General features: G+C 38.0%; 1 protein-coding gene and 1 non-coding gene across 2 annotated transcripts in view; both read right to left on the reverse strand.

The window, feature by feature from the left end:
- The window catches only part of LOC118186705 (uncharacterized), a 1,213,074-nt gene that overhangs the window by 1,001,529 nt on the left and 192,097 nt on the right, over window positions 1-19,448 (reverse strand). The window lies entirely within an intron of this gene.
- On the reverse strand, window positions 891-964 carry TRNAH-GUG (transfer RNA histidin (anticodon GUG)). The gene has a single exon. It is a non-coding gene; the product is annotated as a tRNA-His (tRNA).

Raw genomic sequence — 19,448 nt, forward strand, 5'->3', positions numbered from 1 at the left:
CCTCGGACCTCTGGAATACGCGCCGAGCGTGCTGACCATTACACCACGAAGGCATGCTAAGAAGGCGGGAGAAATACCTTATAAATTTACTGAGTAATGTTCATTCAAAAAAGAATTACACCTCCCTGGATTAACCTGAAAACGTTGCGTAAAACCTGAAATGAAACATCAGCAAGATCTCAGGAAAATATACTGGCAAAGTGTCCTGTAGATCTAGATATTTAGTGTAGTTACTGTACTTCCTCCTTATTGCATTCAAGTCAGATTTCTTGAAATATTCATTAACAGATGCATGAACGCCTTTCTAATTTGTCTGTGTCTTCACAAAGCCATAGGCAAGAGCTTCGTGCACGTATACAGATACATTTGTAAATTTTCCAGGGTTTGAGTTTCAGACTTAAATAATTTGTATGCAAAGCTAAATGCTCCGTGTACCTGATTGCAGTTGGTTACCAAATGCCAAAATGAACAAGCTTGTAGGTTCTTAATCATGTTGACGATTTTTATCTGTATTATTAACTAATGGCTATATCTGATGTTTCCCATACGTAACGTGTATACAAGCCAGTTTTCCTTTAAAAGTCCTTCCCGAAGGTCCTCCTCTTAGGTTGATAGCCCTGGAGTGCTTTGCCGTAATCAAATAAAACCAAAGCAGACCAGATTAACGGCTATAGCATATTTTTATTTGTTAATTCTTGAATAAATTGAATGAAACATTGAATTACATTTCAAGAAATGTATGACCAAAAAAATCAAAATTTTCCATATATTGCGTCTTGTTCTTGTAACCTTAAAACTCAAGTCGATACTTCGACAATTTCAAAGCGACTTTGAAAAAATTGTAGAAACAGTAGGATTTTTTGAAGCAGACAAGATGAAAAATTAGCAACCGCCTTCGCCGGGAATCGAACCACGGACGTCTGGAACCACGGCCCAGCGTGCAGAACCACTACACCACGAAGGCACGCTAGGAAGGCGGGAAAAATACCTTATATACTCCCCCTTTTAAAGGGCGACTGGGGTTTTCAGGGGACCCAATCGCCAAATCCCAAAGCCAAATAAAAGGGTGTTGGATAGAGGGACCTCATCCAACACCCTTTTAGTTCGAGCGCGACTTGTAGAGACATTAGGTAATTTTTGGAAGCAGAAGAGATGAAAAATTAGCAACGTCTTCGCAGGGAATCGAATCACGGACCTCTGAAATACCGGCCCAGCGTGTAGAACCACTACACCACGAAGGCACGCTAGGAAGGCGGGAGAAATACCTGATAAAATAATTTAGCGCTGCAAACTACAATTAAAACTAACTGATCATCCTGCCTTTATAATTATGAATATTTAAGAGTATATCAGCAATTTATTGCAAAACACATGTTGTGCGGTGAATTATACTAAAAACGATTTGTTATATGACTGAAGACTTGTTAAATATATCCTTAAATATTGAAAATAGTCATAAATTCGAGAAATTTAATAATTAAACCATAATTTTATCAAAATGTTTTGAAGGAAGTATTAAATCAAATTCCGTAACTAAATCTTTGACGTCTCTCAGGTAGAATCGTTGGCTTGTTGCTTTTAAAATTAATATGTTTGGTTTATGTAATTATGGCAGACTATCAGCGTAAGGGGAGGGATGCCTTCATGAAGGAATTTCTGAGGGAAATGGGCTCGTATACACGTTACAGATGGGAAAAACCACGAAAGTGTCCATGCAGCCAGGTCGTTCGCGGAATTCGGGCTTCGGATCGAACTGCCAATGTTCAGCGATTGTACCGCTCTGCCGCTGGTGGCCCTAAAATTAACAAGAAAATATCTAGTACCCAAAGCCCACTAATGGCCGAGTGGTAACGTCGCTCAATACTGGTAGCTGGGTACGGGTTCGAATCCCGGCGAAGGGGCTAGCTGCATGGACATTTTCGTGGTTTCCTCCATGTGTATACCATCAAACGTGTGCTAGGTGGGCTGGGGGCCAGTGCTTAGAACTAACTAACTAACTAACCATCAAACGGGTATCAAACGGGTCGCGTTGAAATTGTTCAAATACCGACTCAAGTTTAAGCTTTGAAAAGGAACATAAACGTAAGATATCGAAAATTCCGATTTTCACTTCGAAAGTTCTCCACCGAAGGCCTTCCTTTCCTCAGGCAGATAGCTCTAGAGTGCTTTACCATAATCAAACAAACCAAGCTAATTAAAGTATACCAAAAAAAAAGTGATAGAAGAAGCTTCGTTTACACGAAAGCTGTAAAGCAGTCAAGAAGGGAAGAGTGGGTTCGTGGAGGATATTTTAAATTCCTCAGATTGACCAATATTTACGTAACACACATTAAAAACCACAAAACGACCATGCAGTCATCCCGCTCATCGGAATCCCAACCTGTATTGAACTACCGGTGTTCAGCCATTTTATTCGATGCACTAGCGGTCGAGCGGTAAAATCGCTGAACACCAATAGTTCGGCTTGGATTCAGCTACAGGCGAATGAACTGGCTGCACGGGTGTTTTCGTAGATTTATTCAGGTATAACATGGATACGAGCTAGATTTCTTTAAAAATTCATCCACGAATATATTCTTCCCCTTAGGCACATAGCCCTAACATGTTTTGCCATAGTCAAATAAACCAAAGCAAACCAAAATTCAGTTTGATATCCGAAGGCAGTTCTTGGTTCACTTCTAACATTCTTTAAGATTTCACTGGTTAATAATATGAGACTTGATTTATAAAAGCAGATGTCAATGGCCTCTTTAAATTTTCAGTTTCACCAATAATTACAATATGTATGAGCTCATGAAAAATGCAGCTTTCATTAGATGTTAACGTAAGCTGAAGAATGTGGATGCATTTCGCTAAACGAAACAGAAGTCTCTTGAAGAGCAAATTATATTCATTTTTTCTTCTTCCGAAATTCCCAAAGTGTACCTGTTCATATCAATGACAATCAAGAACTCTCGTTCTCAGATTGCTGATAATCAGATTCTTTAGGCAGCTGTTAGCATTTCGGATGACAATTTTGCTTTAAGGTGATATTTTTGTTAACTTTTCTACTTAATGTTATACAATTAAAGACGCAGATAAGATTAAATTCTTTTCAGTATTGAACTTATACATTATCTTGATTCTTTTTCACTGGATCTTCAAGCAAATTGTAAAAAAAGGTAACTTAAAAAAATAATGTAATAGGCAGTAATAAAGATATTTGTATAAAGTACTTCAGGACACAGTTCATTGATCTATACAGAAGTTATTACGTAAACAAAGAAGAATGTAGAAAATTAATTAGAATGAAAGCTGGTATTGTCACTATTGAATAGAATGCGTCACATGATGCACTTTCTGCTCCGGAATGATCCAATTCAATCATTCAAATTTAATGGCGACAGGAATTCTGAATACGATAGGCATTTTCTATAAGAACATAGAAGCAGGGTTGCTATGATTGTTGCATTATTACCTTTCCTGCAATGGTAATTCCTGTATGGTATAGTTCGAGCTGTACTCATTATATCTGTTATAGTTGGTGTTAATTCGAGACACAGCACACGATACGTTCAACAATGTCACGTGAAAATGGAAACGTAATTGCGTGGACAGTATGTGAAATAAGCTGTTTATAATGTGGGTTCGTCGACCCCCTTATGACGGGCAATAATTTTGCTCGAAATGGGTACTATATATTTGTCCATATAATAAGCTGAGAAAAAACCTGTTCTTGAGAAAAGGAATAAGAGATATTGATGAGTTTGCGGACATTGTACAAGAACTTTATCTCGAAACATCACGCAGAAATGATGAGCTTACGCTTCATATCAAATGGCTTAACTATTTACTTTACCATTTAAGATTTTCCGTGATTTTTTCCCCAATTTTATTTCAGGTGTAAATATTTTAAATAATTATCAATAGATGTATTTTTTTATTTTTTACAATCATTTTTAAAACCGCAATATTTTTATCTCCAGTCACCTTTTAAAAAGGGAAGTATGTACAGTATTTTCTTCCTGTTTCCGGCATGCCTTCGTGGTGTAACGGTAAGCACACTCGGAGCCTATTCGAGATGTTCAAGTCCCGGCGAGTGGATTGCTCGTTTTTCATGAATCCTGCTTCAGAATTGCCTAATGACTCTAGAGTGGTTTCACTGTTATGGCAAAATATATAAAATATTAGTCAAATATGAAATAAGATTAACTAAGAGCATTCAGTTGCAGAGAACATTAATATCACTATAATAGCTGGCGTTCTAGAATAAAAGAGTACCTTACAAACTTACAAAACAAAGTCTTACAAACCCAAGTAAATCTCCTAAGACGATTGCAAGAACAGAGTTGAGTGCAGGTGACAGGTGACAGGTGACGGAGGACGGGGACGCCTGGTGTTTAACAGAGGTAAACAGGCATATGTCCCGCGCCCTCCCCTATCTACTGGGGGTTTATTGAGATCTTAAAAGATTTATTACATTGCCATACAGGGGCAGATGAGAGATACATTGGCTATTTATATTGTATTACAGATTTTAGGTTTGCAAGGTATACGTTACATAACATACTGGTTACACATTTAAGAAAAAAAAAAGAAAAAGAAAAAGAAAAAAAAATTATTAACATAACACATACATGACATGACACATAAATACTATTAATAAAGAAGGTACATGCGCTTAGCAGAAGGAAGATACTGTATTTTCTTAGATGCAGAGTACTTACATTCACTTAAGACCCTGAATTAGTGGGGTTGGCATAGGTCTTGCCCCAGGGCGGTTATCTGGCTGATTGTTCTGCAGATGGTATTCACTGTGCCTTTGTTATTAACGATAAATCGTTTGAAGGCTATTTGGTTGTCTGCTGGCAAGTGGAGGTGATTAACCTCCGTGAGCGGGCATTCAAAGAAGTAATGGTCTGGAGTTCCGAGCGACCCACAGACGCACAAGCCTGTATGAGAGATACCAAATCGCTCAAAATAGGTGGGAAAGGGCCCGTGCCCCGAGATGTAATTAGTGATGGGAGGTATGGAGTATTGGCGCTCCATTTTCACTCTAGGCAGAAATAAATTGGTTCTGCGACCCGTATCACAGGTCTCCCATTCAGCTTGCCACTTCTGCAGAACTTTTTCCTTAAGAGTTCTCTTGAGATACGAGGGTGGCGCTGGAATAGTTACCATCTGGGCAGCTATGTTGCTTGCTGCCTCCTTTGCCAGTTGGTCAGCTGTGCAGAGTTGAGTGCAGTAAGAAAATATATACCTTACAGAATAATGATCAAGTTTTCCTACATTCTTTTTTTGCGCACGTTTAACTTCATCTGTAAAGAAACGCCATGCCGCCCAAGCGGTGTAGTTGGTTAGCGACGCTGACTGTCGTACCAAAGGGCCCGGGTTCGAATCCCGGAGAAGGCATGAATGTTTGTAAATGTATGGTATTCGTGCGGCATTAAGACTCTCTAATTATACAGCGAGCCGAAAGTCTTCTCCAGAAGTTGGTGGTAGGGGAAGAGAGGTGAGAGACCCTCGGATCCGTCCCCGTCTGGGGTACTGTCCATCAAAATTGAGGGAGGAACTTTCACCTATAAGGTGCTCAAGACTATTTCCAACGGCAGCTACAAGGAATTTCGTGTGCCCCGGCTGACTATAGGACAGATAAGTGAGCATTAGGAACAACAACAAGCACCGTTTGAACATTTTAGCTTTCACAAGACAGAGCGAAAAGGCCTGCGTTTTTGAGAGATGTGCAGATATTTAGCTAATATATTCACTTTTATTGTTCTTTGTAGTATAAAAATGAACATATCAAATATTTGAGATTTTATTAAACGACAGCAAATCGCAAAGGAAAAAGGAATGGTATTGAAAAGGGTAATCTGAAATGCTGTGAGATATACAGACGAAATTCTATGATTACGCAAATTGTTTAAGGGCAGTTTCTTACTTTTGGTACACTTAAGTAGACATTAATGCCCAATTTTAGGTTGCCCAAAAAATCCTGCAAAATGACCGTATTTAGTTTCTTTCCTCTCAGGTCAGAAGCGAGCACTCTAGGGACCTTATTCTCCGCTTCTTTGCTCTAACTGGGAAAAATCGTTTTTCATTTTTAAGCTAAAAATAAACTTTTATGATCTAAAAATAAGATTTCTTGAATCAAAATGATATCAGCAACATAGTAATATGTCAGAGCAAAAATTAGTCAGGAAACTGAGGATTGCCAATTTGCCAGCTTTGTTTCTCAGAACATTGCAACAAAATTACATTCCAGTGGAATCCTTCCCTTTGTAGATAGAATTCTTGGTAACGATGAATGTTCTTGCAAAAAATGGCACACACTTCCTAGCAGCTGGATTTAGCAATGACACTTATCTATCTGAATTCGTGGCACATCAGAGAATTCTGTACAACCGGCTAAATGTCCTTGTCCTATCGGCTAACTGTCCTTGTCGGCTAAATGTCCTGTTGGCTAACTGTCCTTGTCGGCTAAATGTCCTGTTGGCTAACTGTCCTTGTCGGCTAAATGTCCTAGCAGCTAAAAGTTAGTGTCGGCTAAATGTCCTGTCGGCTAAGTGTCCGTGTCAGCTAAATGTCTTGTCGGCTAACTGGTGTCGATTAAGTGTCTCGTCGGCTAATTGGTTGTCGGCTAAGCGTCCGCGTCCCTTTAAGACATCTTAGGAAAGGAGAAACTGGACACTTGAAGCAAGTTTTAGGTTGCTCAGCAACCGTCTAGATCATCCCATCAGAAAGCTGCTGCCTTTCGTTTGTCTTCCAGGCATGACTAAATTTCCACCCATTTCTTTTGATTATGAATTGCCTCTAACTTATCGTGCCCTTTTTGTGAAGATACATTTTCCAACGCCTTCCATATTCCCTTCTGTACTGCCTTGTCTGGCGTCACTCTTTACTCCCAAACTGGGAGGTACAGGAACACTTGTCGAATTTTTGAAATGTTTGAGTTTTGTGTCTTTTCCCCCTCATTGGTATTTGGAATTCGTATTTGTAGCGTATTTCGTTTTTGTTTATATCTCTTCCTCTTTATCTTTCCCTAGGGACGTTTGACCACAATCATTTTGTATTTGAAATAAACCTTATACCTTAAATCCTATCTTCCTGTTACATATCTTCCTGGAAAGAAGGTATCATAAGTACATTTTGAGTGTGAATGTCAAATCCCCTGTTATTGATAAAGTTAAGGATAAGACCCATGTACTTTATCTGCATACAAATTCTTATTACCACCAATTCTTAATTTATGATTATGTTTCTAAGTACTTACATTCTTTTGTGTCACTGGTGACATTTTTGCCCAAAAATATCTTCTCAAATTAAAGTTTAGTTTGTAGAAACCATTAGGCATTTTATCCTGCAACAGGAGACGTGAAAAACATGCAGTGCCCTCGCCAGTCTTCGAACTCCAGACCTTCCGATTGCTATCCAGACGTGTTTTTCAATTACACAAAAAGACAAGCAGTAAGGAGAGAGAAAATACCTTACAAGTTACCCATACTATTAATATATTATTTTATTACACCAATGATCTATGTCATTTCATTCTTTTAGTTTAAAATATCACTCATTTTCTCCTATTGGAGATATAAACTGCAAATTATATGAACGAAATCGGTATAATATCAAGTTTTTAAAAATTAATATGCACAACTCTAAATACTTAGCAGAAAACATTCCATTTAATAATAATGTACCTAAAATGCAAAATGCGTTAGTAAATTTTAGCTTGATTTCCAAATTTACTATAACTTTCACTTTAATAGCGTAATGCATTTAGAGTACTGCCCTAATACCTAAGGTTAAAAAAATTGCTACACGGAAGCTAACATTAGCATGAAAAAAAAGAGAAAAAAAAAAGAAAGAAAGGGAAAAAATGGTACACAATTCATTGACATAACGATTAATCGATGCTGCATATCTGTTACATAAACTGCTCCGCATCGATTAATCCTAGATGCTTAATCGATGTTTTTCCCCCATAGGTGCTGATCTGATTCGGTGCTCGGGCAAATTTTATATTTGTTTGACTTAGATGACCAGCTATTACTTGTAAAGCACTTGTTTGTACTTTGGATCAAGTGTAACCAACAAGTCGTTCGCTAAACAATTTTCGCATATTCGCTTTTATGACATAATTATTTTTGTTAATCAATGCAAATATCGTATCATAATAGTGTACACAAAATATACATAACACGAAATTCAGTCACATAATTAACACAATTACATGACTTAAATATTTCATAGATTTAATCTAAGAGGCTTGGATGTTATAAATTATTTTCTCCCTCCTTATAGCGTGCCTTTGTGATGTAACGGTAGCACACTCGGCGCGTATTCGAGAGGTCGGGTGTTCGAGTCCGGGCGAGAACACTGCTCATTTTTCACCTCTTCAGCTTCAAAAAATCCTAATGACTCTATAGTGGCACCCGAATTAAAAAGGTAGTGGACAATAATTCATCATTATCAGAATTTGGTGGTTAGGTCTCCTAAATCCCCAGTCGCCTTTAAAAGGGGAAGTATATATGGAATTTTCTCTCTGACTCCAGCATGCCTTCGTAGTGTAACCGTAGCACACTCAGCGCGTATTCGATAGGTCCAGGTTCGAGTCCGGCGAGAGCATTGCACATTTTTCACGTCTCCTGTTTTAAAAAACCCTAATGATTGTACAATGTATTTCGTGTATGCAGATACGCGTATAATACATTTTCTTCTCCTGACTACTGCAGCAACAAACACGTTGACTTTCCTCTCTTTATATTACGTAAGTAATAAAGTTTACCATATTTAGTAAACAGTTATGTTTATTTAATTATATTATTATATTTACGGTAATTATCTTTTATTTACTTAGTCTCCATTATACGGCATTAATTATACGATGGTAATACTGAAAACGCTAGGAAATGTATCTGTGTATGTCCAACTTATTTATCATTGCTGCGCAAAGCATAATATGTTTAAGTTATGCTCAACGTGCCATGCGCATTTAAGATAAATTAGGTGTTGTTCAGCAAAAGTGGTTATCGCGTCGCGCAGGTGCACCGCAGGTCTGGGGTTCGATCTCCGGGCTGGGCGAGGTTGATTCAGCCTTTCATCCCTTGAGTGTGTCGATAACATGAGTACCCAGTTCACTTGAGGATTAAACAACGTGGACCCTACGACAAGCTGACCACTTGCCCAGGGTCAGAGTCACTCGGTCTAGGGTGACCACTTGCCCAGGTTCTGGGCCACTAGGTCTAGGGTGACCACTTGCCCAGGGTCTGGGCCACTGGCTCCAGGCTGTCCACTTGCCCAGCGTCTGGGCCACTGGCTCCAGGCTGTCCACTTGCCCAGAGTCTGGGCCAAGCTGACCACTTGCCTAGGATCACTTGCCCCGGGGTGCCAGCTGATTCAGCCCGCGACCCAAGGTCAAGAAAGCAGATTTAGGGGCACTGCAGGCCGTTACCCTTTAGGGCTGTTGCGCCACTGAGCTTAGTTTATTTAGCAAAGTGTTATTTCTTGGTTTATCTTTCGAATTTATTTAATGTGTTATAAGGTATTTTCAATCTCTTTTCCGCATGCGTGGTGTAATTAGAAGCACATTCGACGCGTATTCGAGAGATCCAGAGTTCGAGTCCGACGAGAGTATTATGCATTGTTCATGTCGTCAGCATATAAAAATATCCTAGTCATTCTACACTGTGAACTATTTGAGGGAGATCCAATCCGCCTTGTCCCAGCGGGAGCATATGATTAAATAATCACTCTACACTGTAACCGTTTAACAAACTAAGATATTTGTTCTGACGGGGACATCAGATCAAGTCCACGAATTTCTTGGCCAAGAGTCAAGGATGGCGAGCGTTGTTATTTCTAATCTAAATCATTGATTCGAAATTATATTCTTGAATCGACCCCTTTCAGAAGAATGGTTTATTTCATCGAACTCCTTATAATTTTCTCTATAATATATACCATACAACATAAGCATAACACAAATATTTGTACATAAAATAATGTAAAGAGAAAAATTAGATTAAAAATATGACTAGAAGTTTTGAAAAAAAGCGTTTATTTTTGTTTTTAATTGTTTTTTATATTATTATTATTTTTTAATTTACAAATATAAACAAGTGTTCAGAAACAAAATCATAGATTCCAATTGCACAAATGTTCAGTTTTAATTAATAAACTGTGCTTGATGCACAGGTGCAATTTTTTTCAATTTAGAGTAAAATTGCCCAATTTAATTTTTAAATCACCGAGTTATAAATTATTCAGTTTGTTTCCTATTTTATATTCTAATTTTGCGCTTTCAGTATTTTTGTATCGTATTTTCTTGTGTATCTATGAATTACTTTTTTATATTTCTCTTACTGTGTCATAAATTTGCTTATTTAAAAAAAATATTACTGATTTTTAAAATATATTAAATAATTTCCCTTCATTTCTTCCTTTATATTTATCTTATATATAATTTAGTCCTTACTACATAATATAACTCATGAAGTATCCTTCTAGCATGCCTTCATGGTGTAATGGTAGCACACTCGGCGCATATTCAAGAGGTCCAGGATCGAGTCACGGCGAGGGCACTGCACAATTTTCACGTCTCCTGTTTCAAAAAACCTAATGGCTTTACAAATGGCACCCGAACTAAAAGGTGGTGCAAAATAATTCAACATCACCGGAATTTTATGACTGTGTCCTCTAATCCCTAGTCGCCCTTTAAAAGGCGGAGTATATACAGGAATAGATGTGGGCGCAGCCCTCCTTACCTAACCAAATAAGTTGGTCTTATGGTCATAACAGAGTACGCCCAATTCAATAGAAAAAAATAAGTAAGCCGTAAAATAACTAAATGAAAATAATCATGTGTTAATAATAATTAAAAACATAAAAGTGAAGCAGAAGAACAAATGCAAGCGTTTAGACAAAAGTAAACATCAAAGACCAAAAGTACGAACAACAAACGCAAACAATGGTTACAAAAAAAAAAAAAAAAATAGTAAAAATAAATGTACAAGATATAAGGAGTATATAAGGCATTTTCTTTCTCCTTTCAGCATGCCTTCGTGGTGTAACGGTAGCACACTCGAAGGTTCCGGTATTCGAAGGTTCCAGGTGCGTGTCCTGGCAAGGGGACTGAAGATTTTTAACCCCTCCTGCTTAAAAAAATACCTAATGACTCTACAAGCTTTATATCAATAAAAATTATATTTTTTGTAATCAATAGTATCATCATTATACCGATAAAGTGTCCTTGCTTATTCTGCTATCGACTCCAGTCGTCCCCTTGATCATTCGACCCCTTTAAAATTCCATCGATTGTTCCCTTGATCATTCGAGCCCTTTAAAATTCCATCGATCGTTCCCTTGATCATTCGACCCATTTAAAATTCCATCGATCATTCCCTTGATCATTCGACCCCTTTAAAATTCCATCGATCATTCCCTTAATCATTCGACCCCTTTAAAATTCCATCGATCGTTAGGGGTCAATATCGACTTTGACAGGAATCCCTAGTTTAGATCTCAGGCAACTTATAAGTAAACGTACAAATTTGCACACGGTTCTGTCTCAGTTTTCGATTGAGCTTACTCCCCGGGAATGATCCGAGGACCTCTTTCTTCCTCTATACCAGCCACTTAAAAGAATTTTGGGTCCACAATATTTTAAGTGCCTCATGGCATAAAGATATTGTATATAAACGTCTATGCCTTATCCGAGATTTGACAGGTGACAGGTGACGGAGGACGGGGACGCCTGATGTTTAACAGAGGTAAACAGGCACGTGTCTCACGCCCTTCCCTACCAAGAGGCAACAACTTCCTGGAGCCGCAAGAGGCCCGTCCTGGAAGTTTATTGAGATAGATCAAGGCTTTGGCAGACCGGGCTTTCCTACCACAGTGCCGGCTTAGTGTCCTGGTGACTAAAGCCACTAAGCAAACTAGCTGGCTAAATGGTTGGTTTCTGTAGTTTTCCGCATGTGTAACGTGAATACAAACCAGTTTCACTCAGAAAGTCCTTCCCGAAGGCATCCCTTCCCTTAGTCAGATAGAGCTCATGGTTTTGCCATATCCAAATAGCCTAACCTTTACCACTATACGTTGGCTCTGAAAAATTAATAATAATAAATGCATTTTTTTATAATTTAAAAGTTTACTTCATGTTTTAGTCCAAATCGTCGTTAGCCAAGAAGGGCTACTAATTTCGTTTTGGCATTTTGCCTTGGTTCACTATAAAAGTCTGAATCACTTTTCAAATAGTTGCCACCAAATTTTAAAGCCCTACATTATATTTAAAGATATTTAATAATGAAGAATATGCATGAATGTACGTCTGTTTATCACATCGTGTAAAACCAACGGCACCTAGAGACATCAAATTTTGAATAACGTAGTCCATCAACTCGAATATGGGCCTCTGGAAGCCCAAATTTTGAATCTTGTTTTATTATCTATTTCATATTTGAATTTTTGATTTAACAAACTCAACTCATTTCAAAGCTTTCCATTAACAGTAATATCGCATGCCTCTTCAAGCACGGATATTTAATGCGCGAGGTTTCGTTATATTTCTTACTGGTATTATGCTCGTGGCGTCACAACGTTACAATGCTTAACGGTATTTTGCGTCGAATGATTTTGAATGTCTGTATCACTTTTTCAAATCCCGTTTTAAATCCCCCATTGAAAAAACGCCACTTAGGGCGTAATAGAAAAGTTAAAAGCTTTTAGAATTTTTATTTATTTATTTATTTACATAATAAGTTAAAATAATTAACAAAGATAATGAACAGAAACCATTTTAATGACATATATTATGTTCCTATGTCGTAATCATCTTTTTTTCTTAAATAAATCCTATTATTTCCTCTACGCGAGTTTTGCGAAAAGAATTTGCTTGAAAAAGTAAGAATTTAGTGTTTATAATCGGATGTTATTTTAACATTAGGAATTATTCTTTTCTGCGTTATACTCTAAAATACTACTTAATTTTTGCATCAAAGCAGTGGGAATTATTATCTGTGCCTAATCGTAAATTCGGAGAATAAATGAGAAAATTCCTGCTTCTTTTCAAGAGAATTGCTTAGTATCAGACAAATGCAATTATTCTCATTCCTAATAAATAAAACAGAAATTTTATTTCGGGGCTGTACCGAGAAATTCATCAGAAACAGGGCCGTATACTAGATTTTCAACGTTTACCATTATCCGTTCAGTGCTTCTGAAATCAACAATTGCGATGTTTTAATAACCGAACGGAATATGTTCTCTTAGAAAACGATTCTAAAAAAACAACATAGCCTTAAATAAGAGTCCCGACGTTCTCATTTTAGGAATGATCCATCTCCAGAAATTCTCTGGATAAATTCATTTTTATCTGGCATTTTTATCCGGCCCCTTATTCGTTCACATTGTCCATGCTCCTCACGATTTGGCAGCTCGAATACCACGGCTTCGGGAACTTCTTCGCTTCCATTTTTATTTTTCTTTCTTTCTTTTCTCTCTCTCCCTTATTCTTTTATCTTTCTTATCCTTTCTTGCCTTTTCTTCTTATTCGAGCGTCATCTACTGAATTCTTAGCATCTTTTTCTATCGGACCCCAATTCTGCAGGCCCCCAATTTCAGTAATACTCGCTTTTTACGTTTCTGTTTTGCATAAGCGTTTACGAGTATGTTTCAATTTTCAAAACCCGTCTTCGCTCGGGTTCCTGTAATGATGGACTTGTTTGGGTTTACCTCATAGAAAGGAAATAAAGTATGTGAATTTTTATCGCGCAAGTCCAAGATCGTGAATGAAATTGTGATATACACCTGTATGGCGCGCTTCAGCACAACCCAAGTGTGAATTCTTGTCATGCTGCGTCATTCTCCGAAGCTTTTAACCCCTTAGAATTCAAATGGTTGATATCTATGTTTTTCTGTATTGGTAAATATTTCTCCATAAACTCAATTTTCCTTTTAAGCAGATCAAACATAACAGATAATTTAGAAAATGGAGTTAGAAATATATTACTGCAGTTAAATTATTAGTGATTATTTTCTAAACTCTGAAGCTTTCAAAACAATAGCCGTAAAACATTTTTTTAAGTGCAAATATTCGTTAAAAAAAAGATAAATATTTTAACCCATTGTAACACTACGTAGAGCGAGTTAAAGAACCACAAAAGGGAAAAGCATACAAAAATTAAGGATGTGGCAAAAGAATCTTAAAAACTCATGATTCTAGTAAAGCATTTTTGATTGGAAAACTCAAATCTTCATAATCTTTTATTCATTCGAATCTTTCAGTCGTAATTTAACATTCCGTAAAGCGTATTTTCCCCCGAATTTCTGCTTGGCCTTCGTGGTGCAATGGTAGCACACTCGGCACGTATTCGAGAGGTTTAGGTTCGAGCCTCGACGATGCATTGCTCATTTTTCATGTTTCCTACTTTAAGAATTACAATAACTCTACAGTGGCGCCTAAACTAAAAGGTGATGGATGATAATTCTTCATCACAACTGTATGATTTAAGCTAATAAAGTTGCGTGGATTTATATTTTGAACGACGCAGTACATATGAGTTTATATGGTACTTTATCTGTCCTTCCAGCATTCCTTCATGGTGTAACGGTATCACATTCGGCCTGTATTCCAGAGGTCCAGGCTTGAGTCCTGGAGAGGGCACTGCAAATTTTTCACACCTCCTGTATAAAAACAACTAATGACTCTACAGTGAGCCCCGAACTAAAATGTGATGAAAAAACATTCTTCACCACCAGAATTTGGCGATTGGGTCTCCTAAGACCCAGTCGCCCTTTAAAAGGGGAAGTATATCAGGTGTATTCTCCCTCCTGTCTGCATGCCTTCCTGGTGTAGCGGTAGCACACTCGGCGCGTATTCGAGAGGTCCAGGTTTGAGTCTTGTTGAGGGCATTGCTCATTTGTGTTTCCTGCTTCAAGAATGTCCCAATGCCTCTACAAGTTTTAATTCAAAACTTTTAAAAATAAATTCTATCGACCTCCAATAGAAGATTTCATTAGCAAAAGAAACAATTGTAAATTTAGTGGCCACGGATTACCAATATCATCTTTTAGCAACCTTTAGAGTCACACTCTTTTAGAGTCACACACCTTTAGAGTCACACATGATTTCTTGGAAAGCATTTAGTTTTCAATAGTTAACGTTTGCCTACAGCGACTTCTGAAATATTTTTTTTTCCTTTATATGTGCTTTGATTTAAACTAATTCTTGGTAAAAATAAAAATTTTAAGCTATTAATTAAATATATAAATCAACAAAATTTTAGAAAATACGCCTCAAGATTCAGGGTTCTTAAATAAGCACTTCGTAAGGAATTGTCACATTCCCCCATGCTTTTTCTCATCATGTAAATGGTAAACAATCACTACGGCTCTAAACGGCCGAAATTGCGATGTTGTTTTCTTCCCTCAAGGTATTCATAGCGAGTGGAGTTTCTCCAAATGTATTGTATCAGTTTATTGTAAACAGCTTGTCCTAAAAGGCTAATGGAAGCTTCTTTGTTAGGAAGTAGAAAGGATGTCATTTGAAATCTTCCCACCTCTTTGTGCGTTAATGGCTGGGGAAAAGAGGTAACGGAAGGGATGGGTAATGGTCGGGGCGTTTCGGTATTTTAAGCATATATGTTAGTTAAGGCTTCGGTGTTTTAAGACTCAAAGGACGACGGATTAGGTGATCCGGGAGGTATCTTACTTCTCTTCCCCTTCCACCAATCTGTCGAGAGAGCTTTTGGCTCACGGCATATTTAGAATTCCCTCATTCCACATAGATATTATACATTTACAGACATCCTTCCCTTATACGGAATTCGAACCCGGGCCTTCGGCACGGCAGTCAGCGTGATTAACCAATATCTCGGTTTGGAAGTGGAAATTACCTAAGCGACAATGATGTAATAGCAACTACGTCTTGCGTAAGTTGTTGAGTTATGTCTGGCAGCAATGGTGCCAAGGAGGTTTACGTGCTATTCTTAAGAAGCATAGCGGTATAAGAAAGCTTGTGAGGACAATGAGCGACTACTCATAGAGCTGCATCAAATAAGAAAATAAACAATTTCACCAGATAAATATATCCATCACATATAAAATTCGCCCAAAAATAAACAGCTTACTGGTGTTCGCCTCAGCTGTCTCCCTCATACGCAAGTTTGTTCAGTACTTAAACACAAATTGTTTTGCATTTCGTTGATGGATAGCAAAGACTAGCAAAAATTGGCATGCTCTGCTTCACGTGACCCTAAAGGTACGTACTACAGATCCAACTCCCTCTCAGGACCAGGCGCTCAGGTTCAACCTCCGCTCTGGGCCATCAGAGGGGCTGGCGCACCACCTTGGATTTTCCCAGGCAGCACTGGTCGTTAGATTTGCTACCTGCTAGTAGCTCGGGCTGCCCGTCGCAGTGGGACATTACCCAGCGAACCGGGGGACGCTACCACTCCTGGCTACTAGAACCGTACCACTCAGGACGTGCCAGACCCTGGGGCCGGAAAGTAAGTGACCTTTCCCAGGGCCTTCAGAACCACCAAGTTCATAAATTTTATACCCCGTGGTTGAGACTGCCTAGGTACAGATTCTAGCCTCTAGTTTCGCAGAATTCTCTACGTTGACCCCCGAGGGGAGGGGTTCATGGACAGCAGAAAAAAAAAGCTCAGAAAAGAATTCACGTAGTACGTCACGCTTACGTATGTGATAACACATACGTACTTTTGCTTTTGCTCACATACGTAAGCGTAATACGCAAAAGCCGTAGCATTCAAGCTAAATCTCACCAGTTCGTGCAGCATGGAATTCTGGAAACTTCCTGCTCCGCCAGGGAGGGAACTTTTCTTCAAAGCTAAGTAAGTAAAGTTTCATTACCCAGCCAGCGGAAGAAGGTCCAGAAGAACAATCGAACCTTCGACCAGTAATCGAAACACCGGGAAGTAGAAGAATGTCACGGGAAAGAGAAAATAATGCAAATATTCGTACATGTGGATATGTTACGGTGAAACACCGAAATCTGAAGAATGTTGACTTTCACCGGTAAATGTCAACATTCACCTAGTCGCTTGGTGTATGTCCAAAACATTTTCCAAATACTCTTACTTCTGACTTACACCGGTCAATGTCGACATTCACCATGTACTATTGGTGAATGTTGAACATATAAGAATATTATATTTTCTTCTCCGTAATTCAGTCGCGAGAAAACGCACTTGAGACTTAAAATAAGAACTTAAGAACATAAGAACTTAAAACACACAGTACATTCAAAATGAAAAAGGAAAATAATAGAAGCTAAAAACTTACCAAATTATGTGATTCAAATCTTATTTATTGCAACAACTTAAATTATTATGACACTTTGAATTGCACAAGAGGCCCATGCTTTTACACTGCATTTATTTGTGGAACACTTCCTTTTGCAATGACAGCGTGTACATACACTCCTCTCTTTTCGACCTGCACCAGACCATATCTGTGATTGTCGACATACACCGGTGAGGGTCCGAATGTACAAGAATGTAATGAAATATCCGATCTTTCACTTACGTATTTGGTGAATGTTGACATTCTCCGGTGAAAGTCGACATTCTCCAATTTCGGTCTTTCACGGTAACAGATATACAACCATGAACTATATACTGCAAGCATAAGTAGCAGAAAAAAGACTACAGAAAATTATGTTCGGTACGTACAGTACCAATGCCCCTCAAGAAAAAAGGATACGCAGTTTGCATAAATGTGCAATATCAGTGATGAATACATATGCAGTTAAGATGTCTATAGCAAATTCACATTAAAAAAACAGAATGCAAGTACAGAATCATACAGAAACAGGTTCATGTAAAAGTTATTTGCATCAACATGCAATCATTACGAACCAACAAATAATGCGGTATAAGTAACAGCTGTGATTATTTTTCTGCTCCCTAACTATGTTTCTCTTTGTATTCTGCATCCGCGTTCCTTCAGCAGCTGAAATATGTATCTGGAAGCTACAAGATACATATTTCAGCTGCAAACAAGCAACAGCTGCACATACAAGCGTCTTCAGCAGCTGAAATATGTATCTGGAAGCTACAAGAATAATCGGGTATATGGCTCCGAAAATATGTTTCCGCGAATCTTCCAGAAAGTCGGCATGATAGATGGATAGGCGATAAATTGCTAAATATCTCCAAAACCCTTTAAGAGCGTTTTTGCCCATATCTCGCGTTCTACTGCAGTGTTTCTTTACAATTTAAAAGGTTTTGAGACTCAGGATTTGGAGATTATTTATTCTACATAAGAAATAAATACAGGCAAAACATGTCAAAACAAATGTGATTAAACACAGCATAAACCCTAAAATTTTCACCATGAAACAATACGCAGTATTACAACAGTATAGAAAAAAACAATGCAGTCAAAAGATATTTAAATATTTACAGATATTTACAATAATATGCGTGCATATATGGTGTATTGTTATTTCATAAAATATTTAATGATTTTAATAATAAACCAAAGTTATTGCATTTTTTTTTACACTAATTTAACCAATCGTTTCAGTTCACTTATTCTAGACTTTAGAAGCAGTATAGATTATTCTATGTGATGTTGTGAACACCACAGCTTATCACCTACAGTACTGAGTTCTTAACAGTATTACAGTTTTAGATGCAATAAAAAGTGTTTGATGCATATCAAAGTTTAAAATCTAACTTCTTGTCTTGGTTATGGTCGTCTTAATATTCATCCAGCTAAATTTTAACTCTTCAGAACGAATGATTTTAAACGCTATGTCAAAAGATACAACTGATGAATTTAAACCTTATACGAGGCTTCTGAAATGAATACGATCAGGATGACAACGACAATAAATTAGCACAATGAAATGGCATCTCTTTCACCAGTAATATTCCGCTTAATATCTGGCAACAGTGATAAATCTGCAAAATTTCCAGACATGGCTTCATATCTAATTAAATCTTCTTGAACTGGGCTCCGATACTCTTCAACTGAACACAAGTCCTTTCTGACCCCTTTCAAATTCGCAACAGCACTGCTGCAGCCAACTAAACGGCTACGGGGAAATTAACTTAAAGTACTCCTTCGTTAGGTGAATTAGGTGACATCCGAAACTTAAGGGCACCGTTAAAATATCGATCGTAAAGCGGCATCCGGCGAACATTCTTCCGGACCGGGTTCGGGAGATAATTTCTGGAAAGTTTCCGCAAATGAGTTTAACGGAAGCATCGTCTGAGAAGGAACATTACTCTAAAAAGAGATTTGTCGCGTTTAATTAAACGTTACTTTTTCGCTCGCTCTTAGGCAACGAACGGAATGCCACACTGGGCTCTCTCAAACATTGCATCTTTATTACTGTTGTTAGTCGCTGAGTCGTTCGAATTTAGAATCTTTTTTGACTGAAATAACGATGCGCGAGGGTTTAAAAGATGGCTGCAAGACTTACATTTCTCTGTGGT

This window comes from Stegodyphus dumicola, chromosome 8 (assembly GCF_044657685.1).
Source record: "Stegodyphus dumicola isolate Sdum_Otavi_A_Nest chromosome 8, ASM4465768v1".
NCBI lineage: Eukaryota > Metazoa > Arthropoda > Arachnida > Araneae > Eresidae > Stegodyphus > Stegodyphus dumicola.